Raw genomic sequence first — 17,294 nt, forward strand, 5'->3', positions numbered from 1 at the left:
TTCATTACAATTATTGAAACACCACTAGTCCGCCATCATAGTAGCTCTCTTCACTCATCTTTGAATACTTTCTCTTTAATTGTGTAACAACCCTAAAATAGTTATCCTAAGTAATACTTAATGTATCTAGATCGCCTACGATTAGACCGAGTTCACACGGATTGATGTGCGTAGAACTATACCTATGAACCCTTGCAACAGCCAAGCTAACCAACTTGGTGAGTTAGTTGAGTTAGGAAAGGTTGGGTCCAGCAATGTAGGACACCCGAATATGAAGATCTACCCCGATGAGGCTTAACAGGACTTAAAAGGGCGTAATATTAAGTTTGGAGGGTTTAGAGATAAAATGGTCTTTTTTCAGGCTAAGGGTAGAATTATAATTACCCTAAATTTTTAATTAATTAATTAATTAATATGGTGGAGAGGAAATTTGGGTAGAAAGCGCCGAATTAACCCTTTGAGCGAAATCTTGCTCCACGCGGTTCGAGCCTTTGTGGGAGCAATGATTTAATTTGATTTATTTTAGGTAGTGAATTAATTTAGTTAATTAATATTTAATTGCTAATTAAAGAAAAATAAAAAAATTAGATTTTATTTATTAATTAAAGATAAATCCTAATTTGACTAAGTCTCTCCCAAATCTCCTAATCCTAAGTTAACACTCTCACGCCTTTCTCGCTAATTCTCTCTCACTCACTATCTATCTTTAACAAGAGAACAAGATCAGAACGTCAAATAAAAAGGTTCATCAAGAACTTGAAAGCTAAAAACTCAAAGTAAAACAAGTTTAAAAAGAAAGGTAAAATCAATTTCTCAACGGATTTTGCTTGTGGTTTCGGTGGTGAGACGTTGGCTTAGTGGGGAAATAGGCAGACGTTGAATCACTTTTGAACAACTTCAGGTATGAGATTTCTTTTCTCTTGGTCCCTTTTCCAAGAGACCCTTCAGGTTCAGTTTAATCGCAATTGAAAAACTAAGGTTGTCCCCATTGCATGCCCTGCCATTAGATCGTTTGAAAGATTCAAAATATGTGTTGGTATATCTTCTGGTAGATAATTTTAGGTCTGATTGTGACTTTCTGTTGAATATGTATTGAAAATTATGTAAGAAATGAAAGATGTATTCCGGAAAAGTGTATTTACTTAACTGTTTGAGCATGTGTGTGCTGTAAATTAACTATGTTGCTGCCTAAAATTTGTATGTTAAAAATGTTGTGTTTCAAGTGTACGAAAATGTTAAAATATGATGCTTGTATAAGAATAATGTTGCTGATTAAATGTCACCCGAAATACTATAAGAATCAACATAAAAACTTGAGAGAAAGATGGATTGAAAGAGACCAAAATTCCAACTTGCTGGAAATTGTTGGTCTCGGCCTAAGATTGGAAAATGAGAGTTTTAATTTTTTTTAAAAAAATATGAGGTCATTGTAGATTGAATCCAAGACCTCACGAAGTGCAGATTACATAAAAATTTTAATGAGAAAAACGAAGAGAAAATTAAATGCGTTGAGTGGGGATTGAATCTGCAACCTCTTGAATAGATGAGAGAGTTGGGAGAAAAATAAACGAGAAAAATGAAATGAGGTGAGTGGGGATTGAACCCACAACCTCTTGAATGGATAAGAGAGTTGGGAGAAAAATAAAGGAGAAAATAAAATGAGGTGAGTGGGGATTGAATCCACAACCTCTTGGATAGGTGAGAAAGTTAAGAGAAAAATTAAGAGAAAAAGAATGATCTTGTGGGGGATTGATCCTACAATCTCCTTGTCTTACACGAGAAGAGGGAAAAGAAAGAAAATGATGTGGGGGTGATGGAGATCGAACTAGGATTCCCCAAATCTGAAAAATGCAATTATCACGTTTAATATTAGATTAAGTGTTGCTCAAGGGATTCAAAACTGGGTTCCGTTGCCCGATTCCGTATTGACACATAAGTCTTACGTGATTAAATAATTAAGCAATGCTGCCTATATGAATCAAATTGAGACCTCAGCATACTTACAAGATGCATAAGTCTTGTACCACATAATCTAGGGCAATATAAATCACTTAAATGAACTATGAATGAAGCCTCATTGCTTGTGTGTGTGGACTCATAAGTCCAACATATGTTTATAAAGTAAGTGAACCTAAGATGTTATGTAATGAATGATGAGACCCAAGAAAGGTTAAGTAAGAGTGTGAAACACACTAAAAGGCCAAGTGCATTGACATACAATGAAATGAACATTCACGTAATGGGATTGCAGAATGATGTATAGTCAAATCTTAAGTATACTCCAAAAGAAAGTGTTGAGAATGAATTCATAGTTAATATGTAAAAAAAAAAGTAACTACATGACTATAGACAAGTAAAAGTGAGACAAGTTGTATCTACGCCTAGAATCAATGTCCCTCAATGTAAATTCCAAGAGAGCATATATATATTATACGATGAGCACATAATGAAAGGTGAGAAAAGATTAAATGAAAAGATGTTAAGAAACAAGGTGGCACAAAAATATGAGCCTAGTGAAAGTGAGACAAATTGTGCCTACGCTAATATAATGTCACCAAAAGAACTCACCTAAGAGAGTGTTGAATATCAAGAGACAAGTCTCAATCACACTCTACATGTAAGTGTAAGGACAATTCATATTTAATACGAAATGATGAGATGAGAAATCATCTAATGGGTTATGATGTCCTCATTCTAGAAGCTAGCTTCTATGATGTGTGAGATGAATGTAATGGAACTTTATACTGAGCACCGATAGGCTAGCTATGAGTTGCAATTCCTTCTTTTGGGAAGGCAGATGTTCGTGTAATTCTCATGAGATGAGACTGTCCGTCCAGACGGGTATGAGTCTCCCTAAATCTCCTAGTCTTTGAACTATGCTGCCAACATAAGAACTACTCAGTGGTTTCCACCTACGCGAGCTAGGTATGTTCTTGGTTTCACCTTGGCCAGTGACTCCGTCTCTTTTCGGTGTAGGAAAGACACCAGATTTCATGATGCTCACATGATCTATGTCGTTTAAAGTTGAAGTTACTCAAAGTATGAAAGTTAATGAAATGAATGATACCAAAGGTGTTTGGATAGGATAATCAAGAGGTGAACTAGACTCTCAAGTAATGACACTAGGTCATTCTTGGTCATTGCACAGTAAACCTGATGAACGTCTTAAATTACATCCTAGGTATAGTTGGTGTTTGTACTAGCCTATGAATGAAAGAAAGTGAAGTACGTATGAATGAATGAAACAGACTCTGTGTTTGCTAAAGAAGGATTCCTAGTTGAGGTCCCATATGTTGAGAACTCATTGGTAAGTCCTAATGTTAAGTCCATGATTCCAAGGTCACATGGCATATGAACGAACCAAATAAAATATGATATGTGTTATATGGAATATGTTATGTTATATGCAATATGGTATGTGCTTTGTGCAATATGATACATATGATGATGCATGTTACTCTCATGGCATGACTTTTCTAATCCGATTTTGGCAAGTCCACTGACTTGACTTTCCATAACTCATATCATTCGGAGAGAGTTATTCTAAATCATACATGACTGTGGTGTGTGCTTGCCTATACCCATACTTAGTACAAGTGTGTACTAATACCATACAACACTTTACTTTTAGGTGTAGGCACAGGTGGATGCTAGAATTTACGAGACGACGCTGAAGTTATCTGGTCATGGAGCATTCATTCGGACTTGGTAGGCCCTCATGCTTTTGAGGAAGCTTGCCCGTTATATTCTATATTAGATGTAGGCATGAGTTAGTGGAGAATGTTCCACTAGCGTTTCTTTCTCAATTACTTTCAGACATTGTATTGGTGCCACTCTGGCAACTTTATATTTTATCAGATATGACTATTTCATTCAGTTGAGTATCTTGGTATTAGATGGTTGTTGTGAACGATTATGAACAAATGTAGATAAATCTTATATGAGTATAATGTATCCTACTCTGAAGTCTATGTATACTTCAAGTAACTAAAAGTTTTAAATTTTCCACTAAAATTAACCTAGATGATGTAACGATGACGTATGCAGGCTTGTCTGTGACCTCTAAGATATCAACGATGCCTGTATCGTCTGGGATCTAGATTCTGGTTGAGACAAATTGTGTCATTATTTAGTCACAATTCGTAACACTGTAAATCACCAAATAAGCATTAAGATTATTACTCATAAACTAAATAAAATTAAATCTTCTTTAATCTATTTACTCTAATTAAATTATGAAGAATTTAAACTTCACCCAATTTTGGAACTCCACCATATAAATCAATCAATTTGAGAATCTTCGATTTCAAATGATTTAAAATAATTAGTTTTATAAGATTTTAAGAAAAATATAAAGTTCGCACGTTATTTTAAATAGTTTTGTTACTTTTTATAATTTTTAGATAATATATATGTATTTACATAATTATGTATATAATTAGTATATTCATGAATATTTGAAAATTGTAAAAAAGATTTTAGTTTTAGTTAAAATTTTGTCAATTAGTCTACTTATATAATAGTTTATATTTTTAATTTATTGAGTTTGTAATTAAGTTAATTTATTTTGTTATCACCAAGAAGCTCATTAATTAATTTATATTTATCTATTTGTATTTGGATATTAGTCAAATCCTTTAAACCCATTTGGGATAAACCATTTTGGGCCTTTTATTTTCAACTTCCAGCAGCCCATTAATACACCAATTATTCCCAACCCACTTATTTCAATTAACCTTCCCCAAACCCAACTCGTATAAGAAACTCATTATCCAACATCATAATACCAAAAGAACGACCCGACACTATACGTTTCCTTCTTCTTTGATTTTTTCACATGCAGACAGCGAGCCAGACGCCCCAAAACCAGTTTAGCAAGAACGAGCCCAGCAGCCCAACGCAAGCAGTGCGAGTCGTCCCTTCTCACCCTTATCCTCCTCTCCTTACAAAGCCGTTTTGGAGGATCCAAGTGTCTAAATCGAGTTACTCTTTCGTCCTTTTCTCAAAAATCAAACGGATGACATTGGAAATTCGTAGGTGATTCATACAATTCGAGCTGACACCTTACCTCTTGAGAAATTTGAATTTCAAATTTCAAATTTCGAATTCATTCAAAATCTCTCCCAAATTTCCCCCAAGTCTGAGCTAGATTTTCTTCTATAAATTTCCCATATTTTTCTTTATTTTAGGGGTGGGGAAAAAATAAAGGTAAATGGGTCACGAAAAATAAAAGAGGAAGAAATCGAAAGAAAGTCTGTCTCCAGTAGCCACATTTTTTAGATTTTCTTTCTTTCGAAATCTTTCATCGGAGCTTCTGGAATTTATAGTAGTTTCATCGTATATTGATTCCAAAAAGAATCATTAGTCCTTTTGATCTTGGTTTCTCGCTTATTTACAATTCTCCGAAGTTCTCGGATTCTCGTTGTGGTCGTGGGAAGCTTTTTCCCTACTCGTCTGGTCTCAGTCGCTGCCAAGGAAGAGGTAATGTTTCCTCTATAATACTCTCTTCATTTTTTTATTTTTTTCTACTTTGATATGGTGTTTCGATGTAGTGAATTCACGACTTTGTTGTTAGGTTGTCGTTAATCGGTTTTGAATGTTGATAGCTTGTATATACTACATGTATGATTAAGTAATTCCTTTGGCTTATCGTTGGCTGTAGATTTGGTATTTTAGCTTTATCATGACAATTTCTATATTTCATTTCTCAAGCCTATTTTGTCATTTGCTTCATTTGTTTTCGATTGTTGAGTCTACTTTTATCCATTTGCTTTACTTTCAAGCATCTATTTTTCTTCTCTTTATTTTTTGGTTTTTATTTTAGTCCTTTGGGTGTATATTATATTAATAGTCAATGTTTCCTTTTTCCTACTTGAAGTTTTTGTTTTGTTACCTTAGTAAAATATATGGCAGGGCTCATAGTTTCTTTCTTCATTTTTTTTACTATAAATTTCATGCTCATCTTTCCTTTTGGGTTTATGTCTCATGCTTGAATTTGTGTTTCTTTTAAATGATATTTTTATTTGATTCACCATTCTTCCTTAGGTTCTGTCGATATAGTATATGCATATGTGTGTTGTGTTTATAGCTAGTTATCATACTCCAAAATTTGAAAATGTTTTCTGTATGCTTGAAATTGTTTGAAGATTTATGCCTCTGTAACTTTATTGTTAGTTGCTATTATTGTGTGATCCCATTTAAATTTTCCGTACTCTATTGTTTGTAGTGGGAATTTTGTACGCATTTTATTTATTTATTTGGATTACTACAATGTTTGTAGATGATTTTGAGTTCAAATTGATGGATAATGTGTACTCCATCGTTAAGTTTATGTGAACTTGACATTTGTGCCAGTATGAACTATAAATTCATTATTTCCTGAACCTTTGATATGATTTAGGCCATTGCTAATCCTTATCTTTTTTTTCTTTTTCTTTTCGGTGTGCCTATAAAATCTCGATCGAGTTCAATGGATTCAATGATCTATCTCATTGCATTTCTTAATGGGCCATAAAAGCCCAAAGATTTGTCTCGAGTCAGCTGGTAGCAAGTCGTTAAGCAGGTTGATGGAGGTTAAATAAAGCTGGAATTCAAAATTTCAAGCTCTAAAATGCCGAAAAAACGAGGTATTATACACTGATATAAATGTTTATACAGTTATATACAGTAGTAAATACTCTATACAGGTTCAAATACGGCGAAGCAGGTTGAAAAATACAGAAAATGTAAATGGCAAACTGAAATACAGATTTAGGAGTCCAAAACGAGTCAAACACTTGGTGTTTATCATATATACACTTGGTGTATATCCTATCATTTGAAGAGTGAAAAGAAGGCCAAAAAGGCTTAAAAGAATGGCCCAACAGCAGATTTTTTTATCAATTAGGCCCAAACTCTTACTTGGGCATTTTTTTTTGGATAAAATCTATATTTACATCTTTATTTTTGATAATTTCCTTTATTCCCTACCATTTTAAAATATTTCCAAAATTCCTTACTTTCCCTCAATTTTTAAGTCAAGCAGATACATAAGTATCCCAACCTTGACACGTGATTTCCTTCCTTTTTTCACTCCTTTATTCTCTCCGTAATTTTACTCTATAATTTTATCAGTTACAATTTTCATATCAATTTTATTTTTAAAAGGATTCTCTACAATCTTGTCAGTTAGAATTTTCATATCAATTTTATTTTCAAAAGGATTCTCTCTCCGGTCAATCAAATTCAAACTACTCAATTGATATACTGTGTTTCCTTCAAAGTCGTCTTCAATTTTATTGCTTTGAGTCTTTATTTCTTGATGCATATGGACATGACCATTCTTTTAGTGTTGATATTACTCAACTAGTCAAAGGAAGATGCATCTTCGTCGTCTAAATAGATTGTGAAAAAAATGTTTAAAAAGGTAAAAAGTCAATCTACTAGTGTCTTTGGTAAGGACTTTGGATCGATATTCATAGGTGACGTCTATGTTCATAGTAAAAAAAAAGATACAAGAGTGAATGTTGAGAAGGAGAATGTACCTTCGTTTTCTAAAGTAAATGTAGGGAAAAGTTGATGTATATTAGATTGTTGATTTTTTGTCCGTTTTTTTATTGTTCATCTTTTTCTGATATATATGAGATCAGATTTTTAATGTATCAAATTGTTTTTGTTCTTTAAATTAATATATAATGTCTTCGCTTCAACATTATAATACATTATAATTTCATTATTTACAACGTATTGTGTTCAAATTATTAAAACTATTTTACGGTTATTGTTTGGGATACATTAACTAGTTTTTTAATGTATCTAGTCAATTTTGTTTCTTAATTAATGTATAATGTCTTTGTTTCAACACTATGATACATCATAATTTATCATACACATTGTATTGCATTGAAATACTAGTTTTGATACATAAACTTAATTAGTATTGATACTTGATATAAAATTTCTACCAAATGTATCATTTAATATGCATCATGTATCTAGGTGTTGCTATGTATCTTCTATCTTATTTAAATTTAGAAGGATATGTATATGTACACATTACATGATACATTGATACATTAGGTGTCACACAATTATGTATCAGATTCATAAACGATGATACACAAATGTTATTATCAAAAGTTTGATTATTTCGAGACAAAATATGAAGTTCTTGCAGCTATGCATCTGATACAATAAAAATGGAGGGCATTAATACATATATCAAATCGTGTATTTAATACACAACATAATGAATTATGTATACAACATTCTGACTTTTAAACACTGTTAATATCAAATACAACTTTTTTTCATCAAACACAACTGCACAATTGTGTGTTTGAGACACAATTTTATGGAACACAGTATTACATCTACTAAATCATATAATTGATACATGATATAATGTAGCGGATATGCAACATTCTATTATTGTATGAACAAATATACAATTTTCTATATGATATGTAAATTTGAATTTCTATTAATTGTATCTTAGCAACTACCACAAAGTAATGTATCAATATGAACATCTTATGGACAACAATTACTTATTTAATGTATCTGGTAAAAATACAACACTTATCAATTTAAACGAGATACATAAATAGTAATGTATTGATATATCTATCCATCTCAGAAACAAAATTCAAAAAACGATTACACAACACTGTAAAAGGTATGAATGATTCATCAAAGCTATGCATCTCTTCTGCCTTTCTGTTGGTTGTATCAATCCATAATTGATACATTGAAAATTCTAACTCTTATTTCTTCAGCTCAAACGATGTATCAGATCGCCAGTTTTTCCTCAACTCATCGATCTTTAATCAAATGCAATGGTTGACTTCAGATTCACAAATTAATTTTTTGACCAACCATAATTTCATCACTTTTGTATCATTCATACCTCATCTCACTTTCTCAGGTTTCAGAATGTCTCAACAAGATGGACATGTTCATGTTGTATCAATACAATTTATCAACAAGTTTGATTAAAAAAAGAGATTTTTTTTAGAAAGGATGAGAAGAACAAATTTATGATATATCAACTAATGTATTTTGAAATACCTATTGAAGTGGTCAGTAATTTCTTTTACCATCTCTTACTATGGTGCCAAGATCGAGATAAGATGAAGAGTATGCTAAGTAGCAAAATCAACATTTTCTTGTTATTTCCTTCTAATATATATCGAATTTTCATGTTTTTCTCATCTCATCGATCCACTACAATGTTGTATTTGAGATTCACAAAAGAAATTATTTTTCAACAACTATTCATTATGTATCTTATCAAATTTTGGACAAATCTGGATCTAATTTGAATGAACATGAGACGATGAATAGAGAGAAAAAAATGAATTTCGATTTTGTTGATTTTGGAAGAATTTGTTGAATTGTTTGAAGCTAGGAGGATTTGGAAGAGAATTGAGAGTTAAAATTTAAATTTTTAATTAATTGAAGTTGTTACCATTTGAGAAAGACTGACAGCAAATTGATTAGCTTGATTTGTGGAACTCAAATTCAAAATTGACTCCCTTTTCTTTTAAAGTGTAACTGATTTTGTTTTAATGTACTGGAATTAATGAATCTGAATTATTTTCTATGTATCTGGATAGCACTGATTTTGAAGGAATTTTTGTAAATTGAAAAAGAGTAGGAATAAAATGTTATTTAAGTTTTACACTATGAGATTTAGGTAAGTTATACATTTTTTTTAGTAGTATAGGACATGTACATGAATTTGGGGCAAAGGTCCAAGTTTAATACTTCCTCCCTTTTCCTCTTTATTTATTTGTTACGGTGTTAACTAACATTATATTTAATCTTTAATTTTGACTTAATTAACTATTAAAGATAGTTATTTCCCGTTTTAAATTTAAAATTAAATATTAATTATTTAATTCTTAACTCTATTTTCATTATTAGACTTGTTGACATTTTGAATTATTTTCCTCAGGAAATCCTCCTTTAGTTTATTTCCATTTGAAATAATTAAGAAATAACAAAAAATAAAATAAAAAACTTAGTTAAAACTTGGAAATTTTTTTAAAGGTCTTTTAGTCAAATCGTCGATCAATCGGGAGTTAGCAGACATTTCGAGGGCCTAACACCTTATCGAAGTGTAAATTGAACTTCAAACCCTTTTTCAATTGATTTTATCTGTTTAAATCTTTGAAAATAATTATAAGTTTTTTTCTTGATTTTTACTAAAAAAAATTAAGTAGCGACTCTGTTATCGATTTCTCTTAAATCATAAAATTAATTGATTTTTTGAAACTCAAATCATTTTTTCTTTTATCATATTTTTTTTTGTAAAACACCAATAATTAAATTAAATTACTTTATTTGAAATATTATTTTTCTTGATTTTCTCGTTATTAATTAGTTGTACTTTATCAAATTAATATTTTTAAATTTTTATGTTCAATGATTTTTTCTATTCTATTACCAGATTATTTGTATTCTTTTTAAAATAATAATCTAATTCTTTAATAAATTAAAATAATGAGATTTTAATATATTAGGAGCCCTAGTAAAAATTAAAAGGAAAAATAACTTAAATACACAACTATAAGTTTTATATTCTCTAATTTTCCCTTCTTTTTTTAAATATTACATAATTCCCTTTTTTTTAATTTTAGTGTAAGTTTATAGATACATTACATTCTCTCTCCTATAATACACAATTATCCATTTTAATGCCTATTTTTTCTCCATTAAAACACTCAACCTTTTAAATCAATTTTTGGATTTTGAATTTTCTCCATTTAAATACTCAACCTTTTAAATCAGTTTTTTGATTTTGAATTATTAATTTTAATTAATTTTAAATAAAAGACCCAATTTTGAAATTTTGAATTTCAAAATTCAAAAAATTTGAAATTTCAAAAATCAGAACAACTTCTCTTAACTTTTCCCGTTTTTTTCTTACTCCATCAAGTTTCAGTTCTTTTTTTTCCATAATCATCTTCCTTCTCTTAAAGATTACTTACTCCGCCATTGCAACTTCAACGTAAACCCACATGCTTAACAACTCCCAAAAATAAAAACCCTAAACCCCCAAGTTCAGTTACCGAAGAAACAAATTCCAATCAGAGGAAAGATTAAACGAACAATCAAAAAGCAGATGAATTTGGTAATCTTCTTGTTCTTGGAGGCAAGCAGATGAACTGATACATGTTTTGAAAATTCTTATAATGTATCATTCACTAAGTTTAATAAATTTTTTCATCCACTGTACTTGATGATACATATAGAATCAGTGTGTATATTGTTTAGGCGATGTTTCTGATACATGTATTAGATATGTATCACATGTTATAATGTTTTAGTTAATTCACTGATACATGTAGTAGACATGTATCACATGTTTTTCATGTAGTATGAATTTCTGAAAACTGAAACCATGTATCAGTAAGTTATTAGTTGTTTTATTTAGTATTTATATTTCAATATCATTATAATTTGCTGTTTTATTTTCAAATTGCATCCACTGAAGTACAAGATTAAAAAGATATAAACACATCTCATAAGGTTTGCTGACAATTTTAACAACAATTTCCTAAAGGACTTTGAAAAATATATAGGGGAGAATATTATCCAAATGTTTAATGATATGTTACCTTATACATAGGGGAGAATGTTATCCAATTACGTGCTGATTTTATGGTGATTAATGATCTGTTACCTTAAATTAAGTTGTTTTAGTAACAACATTAATTGTATCGTTTTTTCTCAATTTTTTTCTCAACAGTTTAAACTTACCATGTATCATTTACCATGTATCACTAGAGTCTAAAGTATCACGGAACAACAAATTTAAGGGATTTTTTGTAAATACTAATTTTGTCGGGACAAAATGTAATTATTGAATTACACTATGGGATTCCTTAAATTTTACAAATTAAAATATTGCTATTTTGAAAAATGTCTCCGTTCTTAATTTACTAGGTCAAGAAACAAGGTGTGATAGATATATTTTTCAAAAGAATTGTAATCCTAATTTTTTCCACCCAAAAACACAAATCTTATCTCATACCTCGCTACTCCGGCAGATAATGGAACACCGACGAGCTCGTTGCTCCGTTAAAGCTCACAGTTTCATCACAACACAACCATCAAGAAACGACCACTGTAAAATCCTTTTCTCCATTTCTTTTGTTGTTTATTTTTGTTTCATCTTGTTAATGATATTGTTGGAATCTATTTTTGCTCCATAAAATTCTAATTTTTCTTTTTTTGTGGTCTTTGACTAATTTTGATTTAATTTGGTTGATTAGGGGTTGCTCATATATTTCTTCTGATGACACTTATATTGATATCGTTCCTGTATTTTCTGTTTTCATTTTGGGTATTATTTTGTTATTATTAATGATCTATTATGTTATCGTTTGCTATTTTGGGTTGTTTGCAACTATTTTCTTCGTTTAAAAATGAATAATTTAGTTTGATTTGGAACGAAATTTTAAAAAAATAGAATATTTTTTATTCTTGTACTTTTAAAATGAAGTTATATCAATATATCAAAATATTTTTAATTTGATAATCTTAAATATGTTACGTGAAAATGAAAATTAAAGTATTATCTAAAAAAAATTATTCTTTTTTAAATAAATTAAAAAGGAAATATAGAAATTCTTTTGAAAGAGAAGTAGTAATATTTTTACATTTTAATGTTAGTTTTACTTTATAGTACATTTTATTATATTAAATGATGAACAAACTTCAATGTTACTCTTTCATGGTTGCTGTTTGTTATATTATATTAATTATTTTTTAATGCTACTTTTTTCTTTCTTTGTCAAATCACTGTTTTATATTTTCTATCAATTTTTTTGATATTGTTTAGTATACAATTTTTCGATATTGACTTACATATTATGTATTTTTAGATTTTTTTAGCAAAGAAAATATTATTTATTTGTTAAAATGGATCAAAGAAAAAATATCTTTATCGATTTTCGAGGCATTCACATTTTTAAGGATGAAAGTTTAATTTAAATTTATATATTTTGTATGTTAAAATTGGTCTATGAAAAGATATCTCCGTCATTTTTGGAGGTCTCCCTATTTTAAAAGACAGAAATTTAGTCTATTTTCATACTGTTTTATTTGTTAAAATTTGTCGATGAACAAATTACTGTCGATGAACAAGACCCCCCCCCCCCCCCCCGTGTTAATAAGGTGGATTTTTATTTTTAAGTTATTTGATTTATTTAATTTTAATAATATTTATTTATTACTAACACTTTTACTATCTTTACAAGTATACGGAGCAACTTCCCGTTGAAGCTATTCGAACTCCGTTCGAATCATAATTTTTAATGCATTATTTTGTATGTATTGATGTTAGATAAACCTAAGTCGACTATGTCACAACCCAAATCGGATCGCAACTAGCACCCACACTTACCCTCCTATGTAGGCGAACCAACCAATCTAAACCTTAACATTTCAATATAATATCAACAGAAAGTAATGCGGAAGACTTAACTCATTAATAAAAACCAATTCAATAACTTCTAAAATTCAACATCTATTATTCCCCAAAATCTGGAAGTCATCATCACAAGAACATCTATGATCCAATTACTAAACTAAGAGTATTCTAAGAAGCTAAAACAAGTAAAAGCTAGTCCATGCCGGAACTTCAAGGCATCAAGACATGAAGAAGGGGATCCAGTCCAAGCTAGAAACATTAGCTCACCCTGAAATCCGGTGTAATTGAAGACTGGCTAGAATTGCGGTAGAGTTGAAGACGACGGCACGTTTGCTGCACTCCACAAATAACAAAGAGGAAAACATAAAAGTAGGGGTCAGTACAAACACAAGTACTAAGTAGGTATCATCGGCCAACTCAAAATAGAAAACAGTATATATCAGATAACATCATAAAATCAACTAATATCCTTAGCATGCAGCATTTACAATTACCATAACCCTTGGTTACAACACCAAGCACATCAATGAGGACTCACGCCTCCTCATCATACTCATTTGGGAATTAGGTTCATTAGATTGAGTATATTAACATCTTTCAAGATTCATTATCTTTATTCCTCTCGTGTCGGTACGTGACACTCCGATCCTCATATACTATCCTGGTGTCGGAACGTGACACTCCGATCCTCATTCTATCCTGGTGTCGGAACGTGACACCCGATCCATATTCTATCCTGGTACCGAAACGTGCCACCCGATCCATATACTATCCTGGTGTCGGAACGTGACACTCCGATCCTCATATACTATCCTGGTACCGGAACGTGGCACCCGATCCATATACTATCCTGGTGTCGGAACGTGACACTCCGATCCTCATATACTATTCTGGTACCGGAACGTGGCACCCGATCCCCTAATCTCACTACTTTCGTTCATCAAGCCTTCTTTTACACTAAGGCATCATCATTAACAAAGTAGATTAGGGTTTCTCAAGATTTAGGATTCAATAGTTTCATCCTGCTTATTTTATCACAATTACATAATCACATTCATGCAAGCATACAATTAAGCATATAGAAGGGTTTACAATACTACCCATACATATCATTCCCTATTAAGAGTTTACTACGAATAGTATAAAAACCATAACCTACCTCCACCGAAGATTAGTGATCAAGCAAGCAATTTCCCCAAGCTTTGTTCTTCGTTTTCTCTCTTCCTCGTTCTATCCTCTCTCTCTCTCTTTGTTCTTTCTACTTTTCTTATTCAAACCCTCTTTCTTTTACCCTAATTAGCATATAATTAAGAATAAAAGATGACAATAATAACTCACTAATTAACTTAAGGTTACCTCTTTTAACCCTCAAGTAGTTAAATTATTAACATTAACCCACTAAATTTATAATTATAGCAGGAATAGTCCAAAACGTCCCTTAAAACATTTAAAGAAATCCATCCCCGCCTGGGATTACGCAGCCTATGACGGCCTGTCGTGCCTGCGACGGTCCGTCCTGCTGCTCCTTCACAGAGTTCAGAGACTCAATTTCTCTGAAGAGTCTGTGACGGTCCGTCACACCTGTGACGGTCCGTCCTGCCATTCTGTTACGAAGTTCAGAGAGTCGATTTCAGTACCCAATTTTCAGAATTTCTAATTGTTTTGAAACGAGACCCCCTCGACGGTCCGTCGTGCCCATGACGGTCCGTCGTGGGATCCATCGTCCCTGCCAGTTTTTCCAGAATCAAAGTCTGCTGCTCAAAACGACTAAACAGGTCGTTACAGACTATTACATGATTATTTTATTTTATTATTTGTGTATATTGCATGGTGATTGTACTTGTATATTATTTTCGTCTCCTCCTCAATTTGAAAAAATAAGTTGATTTGAGACCCACATTTGTAGATTCAAAGGGTGATTAACATCTTTCCTTAGAAATAATCTGAACTGTTACCTAGAATCGAATGGTTTAAGAGATCATTTAATGATTTTCTAGTTTTTTCCTAAAATTAAGTGACGACTCCTTTAAAAAAAATTATTCTTTAAAAACGTAAAAATTGAGTTAATCAATTATTTTTTGAGTTACCACGACATTTCTCCTTATTTGAATAAAATAGAAATTTAAACAATAATATTGATTTATTTTATAAATTTTTTATTCTCATCTTATAATATATATAAGGAAAAATTACATATATATACACATCTTTATTTACCATATATTCTTTTATTCCTTACCATTTTAAAATATTATAAAAATTCCTTCTTTTTTCCATTACTCCAAATCACTATGATACATTACTTCAACCTTACAAATCAACGTTTCTCTTCACCTAATTTCACTTCTTTAACCTCTCCTTATTTCACTCCCATAATCTAATCAGTTACATCCTTCATTTCAATTTGAATTTTAAATTATTTTTTTGTCTCTCCAGTCAATAAATATCAAATCACTAAATGTAGTTTTCAGCTTTTTCATTCTATTGATTCTTCGATTTCATCAATTTTTCGACGATCCTAAATGGACTGAAATCAGATCTAAGGTTTTCATCAACAATTGACAATAGTAAATAATTGTTGTTCTTCATATTCTAAAGTGAGTGTTTTCATCATCCATTAACAATAGAGAATCAATATTGTTCTTCATCTTCTAAAGTGCAAATTGATAAAAATTAAAAAAAAGGTCGAAAATTGATTCTTGCAATTTCTTGACCTTCTTTCTATAAGGTAAGTTTTTCCATCTTTTTTTACTGATTTATGCTAGTTAATAAAAAATTATACCTTAATGATAAAATTCAAGTTTCATATTGTAATTAGCAATATTTAAGTTTATTTAATGGATACAAAAAATCTTAATTTTATTCATTATTTGAGTAGCTATTGTAATTATATGAAATTATCAATATTGTAATATGCTTAGTTGGTTATCCGTCACAAGATGTCATGTCAGTAATACAAAAATAATGTTCAATGGTATATCAGTCAAAACTTAAATTATTTTCATGTCCATACGATACATTAGCATCATGTTAAATGGTGGTATATTAGTCAAAATTTATACTAGTTTATATTTAAGATAAGTTATATATAGTTTTAATAATTATCAGAGACAAAAATTTGGCTATTGATAAGCATAAATAAGTGATACCACCTATATATATTCGTATGATTTTGTTTTGAATTATAACATATCTTCTTTACTTTTATAATGTATCTTCTTCATTTTGAAGGGAATGCAGATTCTGTATTTTATGAAATGATTTCTGATCAAATTACCTTCGTATATGATATGTAGCCATATTATGAAAGTTTGGTACTGAAAAGATCAAGGTAGAATATGTTAGTGAAAATGAAGATCCACAAAAGCCAGAGTCAATTCACAGATCATCTCAAGAGGATATAATTAATGTCGAATATAGATTATCTATCACTTGTTAGACACCTTTTTAGAGTGTTATGGTTGATAAGATACATTAACTCTAATTTTAGAGTGTTTGCTTTTACGGTTTTGAAATACTTTTTCCTACTCAAGTTTTAGAGTGTTTCTCTAAAATTTCTTGTTTATTCCGACTTTAACTTTCAATATATTTACTTGTTATTTACAGTTTGAATTGCCTTATATATTTGTCTTATATAATCTGATACAAAAATGTCATAAAATTAAGTACCAGATTCATTCATGCATACACATACAAAATTCTTTTTTCTCAATAGTTGTAGCTAGTTGCTGATACATTTGACACATAACAATGCAATGTACTTGATAATTTGTTTGATGATTCATTCATGTAACTTATAATTTAGTTTTAGTTAGTTGTTGATTCATTCATGCTAATACATTGAACATTATTTAATTGTAATTAGTTGTTGATT

The 17,294-nt window shown here is 30.5% G+C and overlaps 1 long non-coding RNA gene across 3 annotated transcripts; it reads left to right on the plus strand.

Moving 5' to 3' along the window:
• Window positions 1-4,584: 4,584 nt before the first annotated feature.
• On the plus strand, window positions 4,585-16,986 carry LOC138339014 (uncharacterized). Of its 3 annotated transcripts, XR_011211983.1 has the most exons (3): window positions 4,763-6,626; window positions 12,036-12,114; window positions 16,717-16,986. It is a non-coding gene; the product is annotated as an uncharacterized lncRNA (long non-coding RNA). The 3 variants fall into 3 exon arrangements; XR_011211982.1 differs by lacking the exon at window positions 16,717-16,986 and having other exon boundaries at window positions 4,585-6,626; window positions 12,036-12,256; XR_011211984.1 differs by lacking the exons at window positions 12,036-12,114; window positions 16,717-16,986 and adding an exon at window positions 8,906-9,191 and having other exon boundaries at window positions 4,585-6,626.
• The last annotated feature ends 308 nt before the right edge of the window (window positions 16,987-17,294 follow it).

The sequence above is a fragment of the Solanum lycopersicum genome, chromosome 10 (assembly GCF_036512215.1).
Source record: "Solanum lycopersicum chromosome 10, SLM_r2.1".
Taxonomy (NCBI): domain Eukaryota; kingdom Viridiplantae; phylum Streptophyta; class Magnoliopsida; order Solanales; family Solanaceae; genus Solanum; species Solanum lycopersicum.